The sequence below is a fragment of the Ambystoma mexicanum genome, chromosome 10, assembly GCF_040938575.1.
Source record: "Ambystoma mexicanum isolate Mex_15411 chromosome 10, UKY_AmexF1_1, whole genome shotgun sequence".
Lineage (NCBI taxonomy): Eukaryota > Metazoa > Chordata > Amphibia > Caudata > Ambystomatidae > Ambystoma > Ambystoma mexicanum.
In genome coordinates, this window is record NC_090932.1 from 705,645,137 (window position 1) to 705,665,187 (window position 20,051).

The following is a 20,051-nucleotide window of genomic DNA, read 5'->3' on the forward strand; positions in this document are numbered from 1 at the left end:
AGCAGGGGACTTGGAAGGACGAATAAACCCATTTGCCAGGTATTGATCCAGGTATTGTCGAAGGTGAAGGTTCTCAGGCTCGGTGAGGGCATAAATTCTACTACAAGGAGGAGTAGATCCAGGTATCAGGTCTATCTGGCAGTCATAAGACCTATGAGGAGGTAGAGAGTTAGCCTGATCCTTCCGGAAAACATCTTGGTATTCTAGGTATTCGGGAGGTAACTGGGGAGTCTCTGAAGGAATTGCGGCCAGTGCAACACCAGGTGGAGGGTGACAAGTAGAGACACATTCTGGAAACTGGACCGTTCTTGCTTGCCAATCGATCAGAGGATTGTGTTTCTCTAACCAAGGTATTCCTAGAATAATCTGAAACTGAGGGGCCTTGATCACATCGAACACGATTTTCTCATGGTGTCCATCTTGACTTACTAGCGTCACTTCTTGAGTGGTATGCGTTACTGGCCCGGAGGCTATCTCCGTACCATCCACCGTAGTAATGACGTCCTTTACAGCCTTGGGACAAAGAGTTAGATTCATCCTCAAAACCATTTCATGATCCACATAATTGCCGATGGCACCGCTGTCGACGTAAGCTTCAATTGCATGTAATCGATCCGGATTATCAGGGCTAATGAGGACCATAGGTATCACGAAATGCGAGGTCACGGAACTGTTTTTTACGCTCGGCAAGAGGACCTCTATTCTTGTCGGGCGAGGTCGTTTCCCTGCTCAGAGTTTGTAACTTTGGTAACTGCAGCTCCTACTGCCTTCTTGGCAGGTTTCACCGGACAGTCTCGAAGAAAGTGCCCTGAGTTTCCGCAATATAGGCATAATTGCAACTGTTTCCTCCTTTCCCGCTCCCATTGTGTTAGAGGACCTTTCAGACCCCCTATTTGCATGGATTCCCCGGGGTCTACTCCTTTGGAAGGAGTTGGCGGTTTGGAAAATACTCAAGCATCAAACTTGGAACGATCGGCCTTCCTGTTCTGCAGCCTGTGATCTATTTGAACGACCAAGTCTATGTAATCCGAACAGTCTTGTGGGGGATTCACTACTTGGGCTAAAACGTCTTTGAGCTCTCCACGTAGACCTCTATAAAACAGCGTAATCCTTTTGTCCTCAGGCCATTGAGTTTCCACTATTAGTCTATTGAAAGATGCAATATAAGCCAAAAGGTCTTGATTACCCTGTCGCAACGAAAGAAGCTCATTGTCCAAGGCCTGTCCCTGTGAATGTCTTGCGAACAGTTTTTCCATACTAAGCTGAAAGGCTTGAAAATCATGGAGAACCGGATCATCTTGATGAACTAGAGGGATCGACCAGTCTGCCGCATTGCCACTAAGGTACGAAAGTACAAAAGCTACTTTAGCTTGATCAGTTGGAAAGGCTGCTGGCCGGCATAAGAAGTGCAACCGGCACTGATTGATAAATACTGCAAACCTCTTTGGGTCACCAGAAAATCGCTCGGGCGGAGCCAGAGGTACATTCCCAGGTAGGTTGATCTGCACTGGATTCATAGAGGATGTTGAAGGAAGATTTGCCCCTGATGCGGGTAACGGGGTCTGTCCGGCTTGTGACTGTAGCACTTGTCTAGCAAGATTGTCTGTTCTCTCCTTGGAAATAATTAGTTCCCTTCTTAGAGCATTCGTTTCCTGACGAGTTGCATGCACTTCTGCCCTTAGTTCCCCAAGTAACCGGGCTAGGGGGTCAGTATCCGAGGTTTCCATAGCGCCTGGGCGAGAGTTTTGCGGTAGGCTTTGCGTTCTGTAACGCTCACCTGATTCTCGCAGAGGCGCCGGTCTTGACTGGGCGACTACCGTATCTTCAAAGGTGATGTGTAGCACCCGGTTGGCTCTTTGGGCTGGACCTCTGTGCACTGTATGCCTGACGTGTAGAGTAAGATGTCTGCAGATAGAAAATATGGGGTTAATGAACTGGGGTTATTGGGGTGTCCCTATCTCTTTCCTCTTCTCCTCTCCTGTAGACCCCAAAGGTTAACGCTCTCACCTTAGGTAAGTGAATGCCGAGCTCTCCATCTGCCTCGGGGCAGGGTGCTGTAGCCAGTTTCTTCATTGGATAGGTAGCGCAGGCCTCTTGACTTCAGAGGACTGCTGTCCGTCGTTTACTGCACGAACGGTAAGTTTCGAGTCATTCAAATGTCTTTTTAAAGTTTTTAGTAATGATGTCTCTTGTTTTGCAGGGTTCCGGCGATGGCGGATGACGGGCTGAAGTGAGTTGAAGATGGAGCCCGTGTGATGAATAGAAGCGCCTGGAAGCACGTGAGTAAGCGCTTGTTGCCTGCTTCACGATGCGCTCTAACTGTCTTTTTATTTTGCAGGTACGAGTTCGGAGCGGCTGCAGGGTGCCGGAATACCGACTGGATTAGATGTGGAAAGGAGTAATGGCACGTGAGTATTAAAGTTCCCCAATGTCTTTAAACGCACCTTGTTTTGTCTTTCAGATGCGGATGCAGCGCCGAAGGCCTCCGGAGCGTGCAAAGAGTTGGTAAGCTTTTGTCTTTATAGGTGTTGCTGAAGACTGGATTCAGGATGGTAAGCCTTTTTCCTTAGGCCCAGGACTGGATGCAGAAGACACGATGAGCGTCCTGCTGCAGAGGGTGCAGAATAACGCAAAGCAAGATTAATCCACCGGGTGTGGTTTAAATAGCCTCCTGTAGTGCTTAGGTGTCTCCTTCCACAGCCACGCCTAAGTAAGAAAAGAGTTCCTGGTAAGAAAAGAGTTCCTGCCTTCCAGAAGAGTTCCAGTGTTCTAAATCTAGGGAGTGGCTCCAGCCCCACCCAACAGGAAAAGTAGTTCCAAACAGAAGAGGATCAGAGGCTCAACTGGCAGGCAAGTAAGCAGCATGGTCTGCTGCAGGTAAGTCCACCCAAGCATTATGAGCCCGGCGCTTCCAGCGCTTGGACTGGGCATATTTATGAGCCTGGTGCCACTGGCGCCAGGACTGGGTCCAAAAGGTCCCAATTGGGACTGGTTGGCACTCGGAACCTGGGTTATGGATCTGCTTCCAAGGGAGTTGGGAAAACCCTGACCTTTTGGAAGCAGAGATCATGACACTGACTCCCACATTCTTAAATCATCCCAATTTTTCTGTCAAACATCCCCCACACCGACCAAAGTAGGGGGCGTCTGAAAAGCCCACTGCTAAACCACTCTGTGTTTATTTTAAGAAAGAAGAATGGGTGAAATCATAATTGCCATATGCATTTGTCCAGATCTGTACAAAAAAACTGGTAGCCTTTTAAGCATACAGGACAATCGAAAATGCACAGAATTGCATGCGTAATTATTTTTCTTTATTGATCAGTTTAATTATTTCTTGAAGTGAAATTTAAAGAAAGTAAAGAATGGGGATTTGTGTTCTTTTCCCAGCCCATTGGTGGAATACGTTTGTGTAGCAAGAATTAATTGTGAGCCACAACGAAGGTGGCATGTGTAGTTCAGTGTGATTTCTATTACCTATAATTCAAATAAATAAATACATTTATTTCCTGTACACCGGCCTGGTTCTTGGCTGATTGGTAGATTAGGGGACGGGATCCAAGGGGAATGATATGAGTCTGAGCTAGGGGTGAATAAAAGAACTAACATTAACTGTTTATTGCGTGACACTTAGCGTGGGGAGGGAACTCCTGCTGTTGAGGGTGGCCTCTCAATAAACTGTTTCATTTTGTAACATCTTATACAAAGACATATATAACTTTAACATGAGATTAAGACCTCACCTCCCCACACTCCCTTTACCCTAAAAAAACACAAGAAGTTAACAATCAAGGTATCCTAACAATTTGAGGTCTCTTCTGTGTTGTACCATCACTAAGTTTTACAGAGTGCTTCTCAACATCCACAACTCTGAAACGTTTAGATAATACAAAGGAACCCTTTGGGATGTGCCTTCATAACGTAACCTTTACAGCATCACCCAAACATTTTTTCTACAACAGAAATTGGTACTAGATGCCGGTTACTAGTCTTGTCTTTCTATTTAAGTTTTTCCATCGAGGGTTCGTTCCATCGAATTCTTTTAATTGAAAAATGTTTCATGGAATTGCCATAGATAAAGTGCAAAGTGTTTATGCATCAAAACCCTTTCATGGAATAGGATATTGTTATAGAAACACTTTACATTTTTTGCATGGAAAGTCGATGAAATATGCATAACGTTATAACGTTACATGGAGCTGTCCAATGCTGAAATCTATTCAATACTGTTGCAATTTATTTCAGCACAGAACAGCTCCCGATGACTTGTGTAGTGGGCACCTTTATTTAATTTTTTATTTGGGGATCCCCCAATAAAATAAAATATAGGTCCCCAGTCCTAGAAAATAAAATGAAAGTGCACACTACACCAGTCATAGGGAGCTGTCCAGTGCTGAAATCTATAATGTATTTCAGCACTGGGCAGCTCGCTCTAACTTGTGGTGATTATTGTTATAACCCCCCAGAGTGCCATGGGGGGTCCTCCAAACCCCTCAAGCCCCCATTTTCAAAATGTCACACTTTCCTCGACCCACTGAATTTCCATCCCAAACATTCATACATCTATTTTAAAGGTATGTTTGAGTTGGAAATTCAATGAAAAAGAAATTCGATGAATATGCTTTTCGATGGAAAAGCATTTCAATGAATGAATTTCGATGGACAATGATTCGATGGATATTATTTTGATGGTTAGACTGCATACCCTAGATGCCAATTTCGCATGAAGCTGTGCTGCATGCATGCCCAGTCTAAGAGCTTCGACACACTATCCATAGTTATTGCCCCTTTCATTCACCCTGGGCTCATCTGGAGATTGCATTTTCTGCCCCTCAGAATACCTAAAGTAATTATGCCTGTTACAGAGTGTTCTGTCTGTCTATACGCAGGTATTCTTCTCATCTCCTCACATTTCCTTCCTAGTCTAGTCCTTAAAGCCCTTTTCACACTGTTCATAAGGGTCCTGCTGTACTTTTCGACTCACCCTTCAGATGGGAGGATGATATAGAGTGCTCTTGCTTTGGTGAATACCAGTCAATGACAAGAAGCTTTGCATTTCACACATAATAATTTTCACAGGGTTGTCAGTAATCGGTAAGGCAGGTAAGCCCTTTTGACAAAACATGTTTCAGACTCTGCTTGTTGATTTCCTTCACCAACCCAACCCAATTTCCAGCCATTTGGTGTAAAAAATCAACAAGAGAGATTATAAACTCTAACTCCACAACTGGAGCTTGTGATTGCCCTACAAAGTTCAAACACAAATCTTCCCAAGGTACTTCATTGAAAAAAGGATGACCCATAGGCTGTTTCCACACCTTTAACAATCTGACGATGTCTGCACATGGCTAACAACTTCTTACCATTGTATGGGAGTGAGGGGTCCCCAGGCCCCCTCACGTCATACGCTCCTCAGTACAAGGCTTGGACCACGTGCCTCCGGTAGTGGGATTGCCCCTTGCCCTTATGTAAAGTTAACCACGGTTGACTGCTGCATAGATGGGACTACTGAGCAGGACACGGGGCATCCATCTTTTGTGCCCCCTTTCGACTCCATCTTGGGTAAACAGGCCTCACTGCGATAGTACAGCAATGCTCAGCTCCCCTCCACCGCAGCAGCTAAGGACAGAGACACACACACACCCAAGGCGCACAGGCAGCTGGCTGGCCCCCACCCTTGCACTCCCCCTGCGAAGGAAAGCTCTGCGCTTCATTTTCTCACGCTGAAGCGGAGAAAGTTTCAACAATCAATATGCTACAGTTTTCTTCCTCTGAGATCACTGCTCGCCTGAGAACCAGCATGTGAACCAGAATGAGCTAAGCACTTTCTGCTCGATTCATCCCCATAAACGTGCCAGCCACCCACCCCCATTTTAGAACAATTTATTGTCATCTTGACCCTGCGCTCCTTGTAAGGTATTCCTTTCAAGTGCCAGACCCTCGCCTGTGCTGCGAAACCCACCCAACACACCCACTACCAACCTTAAGCATCTTACCACAATATATGTTTTTACTTATACTCATAGGTCTAAAAACTTAGCAGGTATGTGAAACTGAGCTTGATTATTTTACATGCACAATAAGGTCAAGGCCTCCAATTAAAGCCACGAATGACCCAATTGTACTGACAATAATTGTTATGTGTAACTTGTGTAGAAATATGAAAAGTAGCATAAAATGTTTTAGATAACTTGTTATTTAGTGTTTTTCGAAAGCAACACATTAGCTTAGGTAGTGACAACAGTGACTGAACCCTGACCTGCGTGGAGCACAAGATATTTGACGTCCGTCATCTCGTCAGCCACTCAGCCAACCAGAAGGAAGAGATGCCACCCACCCCTACAGCACCACACCACCTGGCCAATCGGGTCCAATTAGCATTTTTTGTTAGAGTTACTTCAATTAATATATATACAAGGTTGATGTAATGTTGAGGTGGGAGTTTTTTGGGGTTATTTCCTAGCTGGAGAAATAAACCATCCTTTGAACTGTGGGATGTTTTTATCCATGCATCCAAGCCCTATCGCAAAAACTGTGCATTACTGGCATTGAAAACATAATGGCCAGAGCTCCCCAGAAAATGCACAGGAAAATCCCATTTTGCCTGTATTGTGAGCTCAGAGGGGCAATGCTGATTGCCAAAAGCAAACCCATAACTGTTGGGAATTCATTTTTCTTGAATGTCAAATATGGCAAAATCATGGGCACAGAATTACTTTACTGCAGAAACACACCAATGCCATGTCCTGAACATGGACAATATACTCCATGTAATATCACTTGCTGAAATGAATCAATCTAAAAAAAAATCCCAAGGATGGATGCAGTAACCACAAAATCCTGAGGGTGGCGCTAGTGGTCTAAACTCTGACAGGAGAGCTGTCTTGCAAAACTGTCTAGTGCAAAGAAAGAGGTCTTATTCAATTAAAAGTTCAAAGGGGTTGCCTGTCCTGAGAACTCTTGACACTTCAGAACTCAACACAAGAAGCCAGGAAATCACAGGGTTCTGTTAATTAAATGCAAAGTGGCTCCCTGGCCTCCTGATCTCAGCTTCCCAGAGACCACACAATGGCCCCTTTCCTCTGAAAGGAATATGTTGATTTTGACTGTTTACTGTCAACAAAGGCCTGCCTGCCAGAGGACACATGTGACTGACCCACCCAAGTCTTGGAGGCGGACTCCAACACTCTGAGAACTGAATTGAAAGAAAAAAATATATTTTACAAAAACACTGATAACTCTTTGTAATCAAATGACAGAAATGTATAACTTTGAGAGCCTTAATTTAAAAAATGTACCTTCAATTCAAGCCCAAACTCCAGTTTGTGTTATGTTCTGGGGCAAAACCCTGCTAATTGTTAATATTACAGACACTGTGTTTAAGTTAGACAAATGAAAATTCATTGGTATAAGTATGGACAGGCTGTGTACATTTGTATGAAGTTGGAAGAAGAATCTGATGTTGCAAAACCACTAAAAAGGTGCAAATATTGCCATTTCTGAATGCAAGCCCCCAGGAAGAGCAGATTTGGACAGGGTATATCTCCTGTGATATGTGATGTGTGTATGTCATTTTAAACACATGTGTACCTGTGCAAATATGTCTTTTTTTATCAAATATAGATTGTGTGCAATTTGACAGGGGAGTGTCCTCTCTGCAAGCCATAAAATGACATTACGCTGACACACACTTCAGTTTCCCAATCAAGTGAGGGATGGAAATTTGACCAATTAGAAGCTGAGAGAGAGGTAGGGTCTAGTGATGCTGCACACACACCCATTTTCAAAACACATAAAAGCAGACAGACAGGACACATAGGGAGCTTCAAATCCATTTGCAGCTGGAAGCTCTGCCGGGCAAATCCATACTTTACCTCCATCAACCTCCAGAGAGCTAACATAGAGACTTCAATCTATCCACCTTCAGAGACCCAGACCAGACCGCTGTTAGCAGAACCAGAGAGAGCTGACCCAGATCACTGTGAAGTGCAGAGACCAGAGTCCAGTCTAAAACCTGACCAGATCCGTGGCGAGGCCCATTTAATTCAAGAATATAGTGTGAGTACCTAGCAAGACTGTGCAGAACCAATCTGAGCACAACAAGATTGCCAGGGTAGCGGCATATTTATATTTACATATGGGAGCCATGCAGGACAAATGTGCTGAAGGCCAAGATCTGGCGAGTAGGCAACTGCTGGCATTACAGAAGGCCCAATCTAGCTGGACTCTTCTGAGCAGAGGCTGCTCAGGAGACAGGAGTCAGAAAATGACAGTAGGCAGTATATCATTAAAATAAAAGAGGACATGGATATACTGCAACAGGAAAAGGCTGACCAGGATACTAGATTTCTGGCCCTGCAGAAGGAGCACCGAGACAGTTTGGACTCCTTACTGCAGAGCCAGAAAAAGCTGGAGCAACAATTAGACTTTAACAGGGCATGCACGGAGCAGGTAGCCACCCTGCAAAGTCATCTAGATAGAGTGAAGGTAGAGAGCAACAAGCTGATTTCGAAAGACCTGGATACCCAGGCAGAGTTTGATGAAGAACGCCAGAAAGCTGGTGCCTTTCAAAGGCAGAGGGACGACCTGGCGGCACAAATGCAGGCTCTTAGTCAGGAAAGAGACGCCTTAGGCCAGGAAGTCTGCCATTTAAAAAGAAAAATGGAAGAAAATCACCTGGCCCACCAGGGACTGGGTGACCTCCAAAAAGAACACCAGAACTTGTTAGAGCACACCAGGAGGGTGGAGGATGCTCTAGCAAGAAAGGAGCAGGCCAATAGGGACACAGCTCAGGAGGTAACCCTCCTGCAGCAAAGACTGGCCCAGTGCTCCAGGACCAATCAGGAAACACAGAGAGAGAATGAGGCTCTCTGCCAGCACAATGATAGGCTCCAGCAACAGGTAGCGATGCAGGAGAGACTGATAGAGTCTAGTAAGGCCTTAACTGAGGAACTGAAGGCACAAATGCAGGCTCTTGCATTGCAACAGGGAGCAGGGGCGGATAGAGATGAGGTTCGCTGGGAAAGGGAAGCTCCGGAGCATAACCTCAGGAGCCCTAGTACCAGAGGCCCTCATACCTCTCAGTCACTGGAATCTGCCACCCCCATGTTCCCTGGCGCACATGAGCACCGGGCCACAGGGATGGCAGACTACTATCCAGACAAAAGTATGGGGCTCATAGGCCAGTACCACCCAGGTATGGAGGGGCGGGCATCCGGGTATGGGCACCCCAGCACAGTGCAATTTAATGGGGAACCCCAGGAGAGTAGGCCCATTAAGGGCATCCTGAAAACCTCTGCCCAGTTAGGTCAGTGGGGGGGTACCCATCAAATCCTGGCAGCAAGGAGGAATCTGAAGACTCCTCTGAACTGCGCAGGACACAGGAGACCAGGTCCCCACATTCGGCCAGCCATTCCCAGGCTCGCAGAATCCGGGAAAACCTGGAAGAGCTGACGGGAACCTCTGGGAGCAGTGCCTCTGAGTCAGAAGATGAATGGACCAGGGTTACCCGAACCAAAAGGGCCAGTAAGGCAAAAAGGGCCTTGCTTAAGGACCCCTTAAAGCAGATTAAGGCGATCAGGAGCGTCATCACGCCTTACCATAAGAACGCTAAGTACTCTGTTTGGGAACACTTAGAGCTCTATGAGCAAATGATGGAGACTTTTCATTTGAAGGACAGCCAAAGCTGTATCCAATATGTAAAGTGGACATTCTCCCCAGAGTACTCCAGTTTCTTTGCAGGGCTGGAGGACCAAAATCATTCCAGGTGGTCCACCTATAGGGCGGCCATATTGAAACATTTTTCTGTTCACAGAAATCCTCAAGAGGCTCGCAAGGCAGCCTACAATTTGCAATGTGGGGAGGATCAGGCCCCACAAGAATTTGTGCAAGAACTGAAACGTGCTTTTGCGCAGACCACCAGAAGGGTGCGCACAGACAGTAGAGAATTTATTAATACATTTTTTCATGCCTTGCCCAAATACATAATGACCCAGCTCGTGAGGGATTTTCATGAGAAAAGATCTTTAGACTGGGTCATTGAACAGGCTACCCGGATCTATGAGGTGCAGAAACCGGTAGATAGCAAAAGTAATGCCCAGAAAAACCCCAAAGCCAACAGCACCCCTGCAGCTGCCAAGGTGGCAGAGGTAAAGGTCACCCCCGTTTTCGATTTGGAGATGGGGGGGCCTAAAAACCTACCTGCACCTAATAATGCTAAACCCAGAAATCCCTCGGGACAGTCACAGACAGGGAGCCAGGGAGGCAGCCCCACAAATGGGGTCCCTCGCTCTCCTGATTATGTAAGTCCCCGTTACAAGGGAAATCGACCCATCCTGGGTTATGTGTGGACTCCTCTAGCCCAAGGGGGGGGATCCAGCCAAGCACCTAACCCAGGGAACTTCCCTCCTAACTTCCCACAGGAGGGCAGAAATTCTCCAAACCCTGGGCAGAACTTTTTCCCCAGGTATCCACCCAACTTTCAGCCCCAAAACCATCCATCCTTCTTTCCCCAATTCCCTGAGCCCAGACCACTGAATCCGGGAGAGGGGAGGCCAAGGGTGGAGGGGTATCCAAATCTTCCCAACCAGGGGTACTACCAAAGAAGGGATAGCTACCCTTCCCGGGATCAGCCCAAGGGAGAAAACAGGGCCCCGTATCAGCCTGAGCGGGTTTCCCAGTTAGAGCGCCAGGTTCAAAACATGGCGCGGGATCTGGGTCACATACTGAGGGCTCAGCAGAACCCTCAGATGGGCGTGCCGGCGCAGAACGCACCCAACTCTGGACCTGGTGCTCCAGAACAATGACGGGGGCAGCACCCCGATAACTCACCGGTTCCCAGGGAGGAGGCACAAAGGGAAGGGGGGTGCAAAGCCTTGGAGGAAGCTTCCTTCCTCACTTGTAAACAGCCCCTGGAAACCCAGGAACCGGAAACAAAATCCCTTGCCCCTGAAAGTCTGCCTCCTAAGGAGCAGAGGGGGGGTAGGAGAAACAAAAGACCCAAACAGACTCCGTTTGAGGAGGAGGTACAGATCTTCCAATTTGAGGGAGAGGGATCCTCAGAGGATCCTGGGAAAAGGATCTTCTCCTTCAGAGAGGGGGGAACTCCTCCCAAAGAAAAATGGGTCCCTAGGGATGTAAATCCAGACTGGGGAGATGTGGAGACTGAGCTACCGCCGCCCACCATCTCATCCCAGAACCAACAGCAAGAAAATCCCCTGGTTCAAACCCATCCTGGTGACTGCCTCCAAAAAGGGGGGGGCGGCCCAGAACCTGAGCCAGGGGAACCCACAATGGCTCTGATCTCCAGTTGCCAACTTTTTCTTTCAGATTCCCAAGGCTCTCCACAGAATTCTGCCCAAATCTCTTCGCTAGCGAGGTCCAAAACCAGAAAATTAGCCCACCAGTTGTCCAAAAATGTGCATTATCTGTGCCCCCTTGAGGAGAAGGAGGGAAGATACTATGCCCCGGTACAAGTACAGGGGCAGGGTACAATTTCAGCGCTGGTGGACACGGGATCTCAAGCTACCCTTCTGTCCAGAAGGGCCTTTGATGAACTGAATGCAGGAAGGGGAGAGAATTACCAAATTCCTCTCACCTCTCTTCCTGGACAACTGCAGAACTTTGACGGGAAGGAAATTCCCGTTGAGTGGACGGCAGACTTGGACATTAAGATCGGGCGACACAAGTTAAAACACCCGGTCATAGTAGTGACTCCTGAGGGCACCCCTTGTTTACTGGGGAATGACCTCCTGAGGAGGTTGTCACCCTTAATAGATTGCGTAAACAAGGTCCTCTGGACCCAGACTAGCCGACCAATAAAATTAAAACAGAGTGTCAACCATGTTAGTTTAAACGGCACCTGCCACATGGTTGAACAAAAACCTGACCAAGTAGAATTTCACTTCCAGAATAGCCAAATTCCAGAGGTGACAGTAATAGCAGTAGGACAACAGACTGGTGATGGGGGGTCCTCTCTATTCCTGAAAATCAACCTTCCTTCCAGTCTAAAGTGGTATTCCACGCTGGAAGGAAACACTCTGAAATTCTATACTAATCCACAATCAGAAACTCCCACTCCTATAGTCCAGAAAGATGTGAAATCAGCTCAGAGCCTGGCTGATATTCAGCAAATTGGAGAGCAGTTGTTCATCCCTGTTCAGTTAAATGATGGGAAGGACTCTGTTCTCGCTCGAGTGTGTGTGAACAATGGTAAGAGCTTCATCAGCGAAGCCATGTTCCGCCAACTCCCAAAAGATCCAGCCATTCCCACATTCAAACTGATAGACAAATGGGAAATGGACCTGGAAGCACCTAATTCCAAACATCTCCTGCCAAGCAGGTGTATGCTCAAAATCTCCATTGGCAACAAGAGCATAGTCCATAATTGTTGGGTCGTGCGAGACGTCCCTGCCGCCTTTTACTTAGGCAGTGACATTCTCAATCGCTTTGCCATTAGTTTGGACCTAATAAACTTCAAAGCTTGGTCCCGATTAGCGGATAATCCCATGGGCTTTGATGATCCAGAAAAAGCATTTAGGTCAGCTCAATTGCTACCTTATGCAGTTGAAATTCAGATCAAAGAGGAAGTCACCATCCCAGAAAGGACCCGACAATTCTCCCTGGAAGTGAAAGTTAAAAGAGGACAATATTTGCAAAACCCTGATGCTTACATACATCTAAACGCTTCTCTCCAACAGCAAGGGTTGGGGGTAAACCCAACTCCATTAGTCAACATAGAACATGACACCATTCCAATAGAGGTGGATAACAGCGACTTAAAGAGTATTACTCTAGCCGCAGGCACCATTATTGGAATGGCGGTTGATGACCGACATTTCTCCATTGATCTTGGAAATGAACTGTTAGGGCCAATCCCCAAGGACTGCTTTGACAGTGACAGTGATGACAATACAACACCAGACAGGATTTTTACCCGGCATGGGGGGAACTTCCTGGTGTACACTTCCTGCCCCTATGGTAAGGAAGATGTGACTTGTGACTTCAGGAGGGATGAGGTGATTTTACAGGTCCATGAGGGCTGCCTTTTCCACCTGAAGCCTCCAGTCCAAATCAGCACTCTGACCAGGGACTTCTCCACCCAGTTGGAGGAGGCCGCGGAGATATCCAAACCAGAAGTCTTTCCAGGCTTCAGGCAGATGGTGGAAGAGAGAGTCAACCTAGCTGATGCCTGTGTGACTCTGGAACAAAAGCAAAAGTTGAAACAAGTTTTCTTGGATTTCCAAGATCTCTTTGCGGTAGACTCATATGACTGTGGTCGCACCGACATCCACACAACAACAATCCCCACGGACCCTGGCATGACTCCTGTGTTTGTGAAGCAATATCGCTTGCCTCTCGCATCAATGGAGTCCCTTACTGAAATAATTAAGAACCTTGAGTCCCGGGGAATAATCCGTCCAGTCCACAGCACCTTCAATAATCCGGTGCTGGGAATATTGACGCCAAACGGCCAGTGGAGACTCTGCGCTGACCTTAGGAAGCTCAACAAACGGGTCCATTCTTTCACGATGGCCTCTGCCCTACATTGACCAAGGGCTGGCCCAGATCCAGGGGTCACAGGTATTCACTGCAATAGACCTGACCAATGGATACTGGACCGTGCCGGTCAATAGGGAGGATCAATACAAGCTGGCTTTTACCTTTGGGGGCCAGCAATACACATGGACCCGGACTCCCTTCGGATACCTCAACTCCGGCAATGAATTCAACATTTTCCTACATAAGGCCATGCCCGACCTGGGTGCGAGGGGTAACCTGGCTTATGTAGATGATGTCCTCATCAAAAGTTTATCTGTGGAGGAACACATAGCGGAGATCCGTTATGTTCTGACGCAGTTGAGGGCCGCCGGAGCAAACCTTTCCTTTCAGAAAGCACAGTGGTGTCAAACCCGTGTTAATTTCTTGGGGCATGAGATTACTCCTCAGGGTCTCTGTCCCCAGGAAAAGAAGGTGGAAGCACTCCAAAAACTGAAAGACCCCACAACTCTGCGGGAACTAAGGAGCCTCCTTGGACTGACTAATTACAGCAGAAAGTTCATTGAGGGCTACGCAGAGATCACCAGACCCCTGATTCATCTCCTGAAGGGGGGGGTCAAGTGGGAATGGGGTCCAGAACAAGCCGAGGCAGTAAAACAACTCAAGAGAAGCCTCTCACAAGCGCCTTGCCTAGCTTACCCTGTCAGAAACAAGGAGTTCTTCCTGGAGACAGGGTTCTCTAATACGTGCTTGACGGCAGTATTATACCAAAAGCATGACAAGGTCAATAAAGTAATCTCCTATGCGAGCAAAACTTTATCCTCTGTGGAGGAAAAATTCAACGATTGTGAGAAGGCACTCCTGGCAACGGTGTGGGCATTGAAGAATTACCGCCCGTTTATCCAGGGGGAACACATCATAGTGGAGACTCCACACCAGCCTCTGCAATATCTCCAAAGTGACAGAATCCGAGCCGGAAATGTGAATAATTCCCGAATTACTTCCTGGATTCTGTCAATGCAAGGCTTTCCTGTGGAGGTCAGATATGGCCAAAACAAGAAGAGTCCCCTCGCGCAAGGTCTGGCTGACTTGCATGATTGTGCCAGAGAAAACTGTCTCGAGGACGAAAGTCTGAAAATCAAGGACAACATGGAGGCATACCTTAATTCCCCCCACAAAGTCTTTGAAGAAGACAAGTGTGAGGGAATGCCCACTGTGTATGTGGATGGATGCTCTTACCATGTTGACAACAGCGGGGACAAAGAACTGGTGGCTGGCGTAGGGAATGCATGGGTGAATGAGTCCCCAGAACCCTCCGCTGGATACAAAATTGGTCCCCGAAGTAGTCAGGTGGCAGAATTGATGGCTGTGCATCAGGCAATCCTCACTGCTGTCCAGCATCAACTCCACAAATTGGTCATAATCACAGATTCGGATTATGTACGGACCGGGTTTGTGGAGCACCTGGTTAATTGGAAAACCAGAGGCATGTTATGTGCTAACAACAAACCTTTGAAACATGGGAAGTTGATCCAAAACATTGATGATCTGGTCACCTCGAATGAGATGACCATCTATTGGAAGAAGATCAAGGGTCATTCCAAAGTAGAGGGACCAGAGAAAACTGGAAATGACTTAGCTGATCAGCTGGCCAAAACCGGGGCCATCCAAGGGGATCTAATTGAGATTGAGTCCCTGTTGGGGGAAATCCAGGTCACTGCTATCACTAGGTCCCAGACAAATGCTCACAACGACCTTTCAATTGCACAATGGAGTAAGGAGACCCCTGATGCTGATTTGATTACTGCTCAGAAGGGGGATCCAATAATTGGTAAATTTTACCAGCACCTTGAGGACCCTGAGAACTTTCCCCTGACGGATACCGATTACACTGGGAAAGAGGACCTAAGAGTGTTGATGAAATGTCCAAAAATGTTCCGAATACAAGACGGTTTGTTGGTAAGGAAATCCAAAGCTGGCCACGATCAGTGGGTGGTTCCTACCTCATTCTGAAGCCTGATGTTAAGTCACGCCCATGATGCGGCCACTGCCGGTCACAGGGGGTTTCACACAACATTGGAAATCTTAAGAGAGGTTGCATACTGGCCACACATGGGCCAGGACCTCAACCAATACTTGAAGGGGTGTCTTGTGTGTGTGCAATTTCAGCCGACGTCCCTCACACACCGCGCGCCTCTCCAAAAGAGGGGGCTGACACTGCCATGGTCAGATTTACAAATCGACTTTGTAGGCCCCGTCATTCGCTCTGCTAGGGGGAATAAGTACATGTTGACTGTGACATGCTTGTTTACCAAGTGGGTGGAATGTCACCCAGCCCCAAATTGCAAGGCAGAAACTGCAGCTGCCCTGATGATTAACCACATCTTTTCCCGTTTTGGTCTACCTCAAAGGATTGAGTCAGACAGGGGTAGCCACTTCACCAGTGAAGTAATGACAAAGATGTGGGAGATACTGGGGGTCAAAAGAAAGTTGCATATTGCTTACCGGCCAGCTTCTTCTGGGGCAGTAGAGAGATATAACCGAACCATTGTGAGCATCTTAAAAAAGTTTGTGGCAGATTCTGGGCCAAGTTGGGATATCCGATTACCCCTGGTCCTAATGGCCATCAGATCTACCCCTTCATCTGCAACCAAAATGTCACCATTTGAGTTGATGACTGGGCGCAAGATGGTGCTTCCGCAGCATTTGCTCTACAGGACCCAAGAGCAGACACTGATAAATGCCTCCACAACTCATGAGTATGTGGAGAATTTAAGGAAACACCTTCAACATGCTTTTGCTTATGCTCAGCGGAATCTAGAAAGATCAGCTGATAGCATGAAGACCCACTATGACCTGAAAACTTCCAGGAAGGAATATCAGGTGGGGGACCGGGTCTATCTATACAACTTCCAAAGGAACCAGGCCAAGCAGCGAAAATTTTTGCCTACATGGAAGGGACCCTTTGAGATCATCGACAAAATCTCCCCTGTGGCCTACAAAATCCACATCCCCAAAGGTCCTTTGGCAGCGGGGGAAGACAAGTGGGTCCACATAAACCAGTTGAAATGTTGCCATCCCAGGCACGCTCTGCAACAACTGGAGGAATCCTCTGGAATCATAGCGGGTACTGTCTCAGACTAATTCAGTTCCAATCATAAAACAGACCACATCTAGTCTCTAAAACATTGTGATTTGCATGAAACTGTCTCTTAATTATACTGTTTGTTTTTTTTCAAAATAAGAATGTAATGTTTCGTTATGATGAAATGCATATGCTGCCCCACTATCTCAACAGTGGTGGAAAAACGTCTATGAGTAGGTATTGCCGCTTTTGCTTTATCATCCTAGGAGAGATGAAACCATGGAGAATGACCAAGGAGGATGACCCAGGGACCGGGAACTGGCCATCTACCGGAAGAAGATGAGAACTACATCCCAGATCTTGCGGGTCCCACCAGTGAAGGATCAGATGGCCACCGCAAGAAGGGGGGCTTGTGGGATGTTTTTATCCATGCATCCAAGCCCTATCGCAAAAACTGTGCATTACTGGCATTGAAAACATCATAATGGCCAGAGCTCCCCAGAAAATGCACAGGAAAATCCCATTTTGCCTATATTGTGAGCTCAGAGGGGCAATGATGATTGCCAAAAGCAAACCCATAACTGTTGGGAATTCATTTTTCTTGAATGTCAAATATGGCAAAATCATGGGCACAGAATTACTTTACTGCAGAAACACACCAATGCCATGTCCTGAACATGGACAATATACTCCATGTAATATCACTTGCTGAAATGAATCAATCTAAAAAAAAATCCCAAGGATGGATGCAGTAACCACAAAATCCTGAGGGTGGCGCTAGTGGTCTAAACTCTGACAGGAGAGCTGTCTTGCAAAACTGTCTAGTGCAAAGAAAGGGGTCTTATTCAATTAAAAGTTCAAAGGGGTTGCCTGTCCTGAGAACTCTTGACACTTCAGAACTCAACACAAGAAGCCAGGAAATCACAGGGTTCTGTTAATTAAATGCAAAGTGGCTCCCTGGTCTCCTGATCTCAGCTTCCCAGAGACCACACAATGGCCCCTTTCCTCTGAAAGGAATATGTTGATTTTGACTGTTTACTGTCAACAAAGGCCTGCCTACCGGAGGACACATGTGACTGACCCACCCAAGACTTGGAGGCGGACTCCAACACTCTGAGAACTGAATTGAAAGAAAAATATATATTTTACAAAAACACTGATAACTCTTTGTAATCAAATGACAGAAATGTATAACTTTGAGAGCCTTAATTTAAAAAATATACCTTCAATTCAAGCCCAAACTCCAGTTTGTGTTATGTTCTGGGGCAAAACCCTGCTAATTGTTAATATTACAGACACTGTGTTTAAGTTAGACAAATGAAAATTCATTGGTATAAGTATGGACAGGCTGTGTACATTTGTATGAAGTTGGAAGAAAAATCTGATGTTGCAAAACCACTAAAAAGGTGCAAATATTGCCATTTCTGAATGCAAGCCCCCAGGAAGAGCAGATTTGGACAGGGTATATCTCCTGTGATATGTGATGTGTGTATGTCATTTTAAACAAATGTGTACCTGTGCAAATATGTCTTTTTTTATCAAATATAGATTGTGTGCAATTTGACAGGGGAGTGTCCTCTCTGCAAGCCATAAAATGACATCACGCTGACACACACTTCAGTTTCCCAATAAAGTGAGGGATGGAAATTTGACCAATTAGAAGCTGAGAGAGAGGTAGGGTCTAGTGATGCTGCACACACACCCATTTTCAAAACACATAAAAGCAGACAGACAGGACAGATAGGGAGCTTCAAATCCATTTGCAGCTGGAAGCTCTGCCGGGAAAATCCATACTTTACCTCCATCAACCTCCAGAGAGCTAACATAGAGACTTCAATCTATCCACCTTCAGAGACCCAGACCAGACCGCTGTTAGCAGAACCAGAGAGAGCTGACCCAGATCACTGTGAAGTGCAGAGACCAGAGTCCAGTCTAAAACCTGACCAGATCCGTGGCGAGGCCCATTTAATTCAAGAATATAGTGTGAGTACCTAGCAAGACTGTGCAGAACCAATCTCTTAGTTAAAATAATATAATTCAATCCTATTTTAATCTAAGTAGAACTGTCTCCTAACTGTCACCTGTCATTTGTAAAGCTGTCACTTGTCATTTTCTAGTTGCAAGCTGCACTTGCCTTTTTGAACTTTAAAATTTCAAATCTGAAAAACGACCTTTATTTAATCGCTCATATCTCCGTGACCGTTTGTGCTAAAGACTTGCAGTAACTTTCCTCAGAAAGCTTAAAATCGTAGCTTTTAAACGAACCCAGATTCGCATTCCTATTCTCTATAGTTTTGCCGCAATCGTGAAAGACGCATTCGCGAATTTTGCCGCGATTTGAAAATTTCTCCACTTGCAAAAAGATAGCTGCTTTTGCTTTCCTCTGAAAAAAATCGTTTGCCTCATAAAAACTATCCCTGCATCACTGCTAGAGTGAGCCTGAGCTAATATTAACTAGATACCACTCACCTGAACCTCTAGAGGGAATTAAAAGCATTTTAGCATATTTTTTTCTTCATTGCCAGCACATTTAAAAGCATTTGGGCCTGTGTTTTCAACTTCTGTAGTCTAAGTTGCTGGGTGAACTGAATTACATTTGAATTGCATTTCTTAGAATTGTGTGCCTTCCTTCCATTTCCTTGCATTGCATAAAAGGGGGGGGTGAATTGTACAAGAAAGTGATTACATTGTCTTTGCTGAAATCCTATCAAGTTATTTTCTTTACTGCATTTCATTCCACATTGCATCCATTTGAAACCATAAAAGTATTGTTGCTATCTTATCCATTTCATGTCAACTCCTTAGTGATTATCAAGAAGTGTGCTAGTGCCAGATTCTCCGTTGTTAATCTTTATCATCTCAGATTAAGTGTGATATTCAATTATTAATTTATTATAAAGTGTGATATATATATATCTATTGTTTAAATTATCAAATAAACCTTTTAACTTGCAAAACAGAACCACTTCTTGGCTCAGTGGGGTCAGGGGGATTCCAACAGAGGAGTGTTATATAGGGGTAGTCATCCAGAACGCATGAACTGGACATAAAGATATATCAATAAGGGTTTTCATTCAGTATTCTAGACTAGGCGCTGACTTAGCTGTAGTGCTGAATTGAATCCTCTTACAGAACTCTTGCAGCCGGGTCTCGGTGCCTTCTTCTCCGAAAGGGGTTGCTTATTTTATTTTCTCTCACACGTAGTAAGCCGGGGAAAGGCACCTACACCATCACCTCCACATCAGTTTAAGTGCACAGCCAATACTAGTCTGATTGGAGAACTCCATAGGTTTATATAGCACATAAATTGCCCTAATGTGCATAACATAAAAGTTTCTCCCGTAAGCCAGATGGTGGGACTATTGAAGGAACTTGCATCACTACCTGGCCCTCATACCCCAGTTAATCCTTCACTTGTTTATATGGTATTAATCCCCCATTCCAAGGGCTGGAATCGGGAGTAATGGCC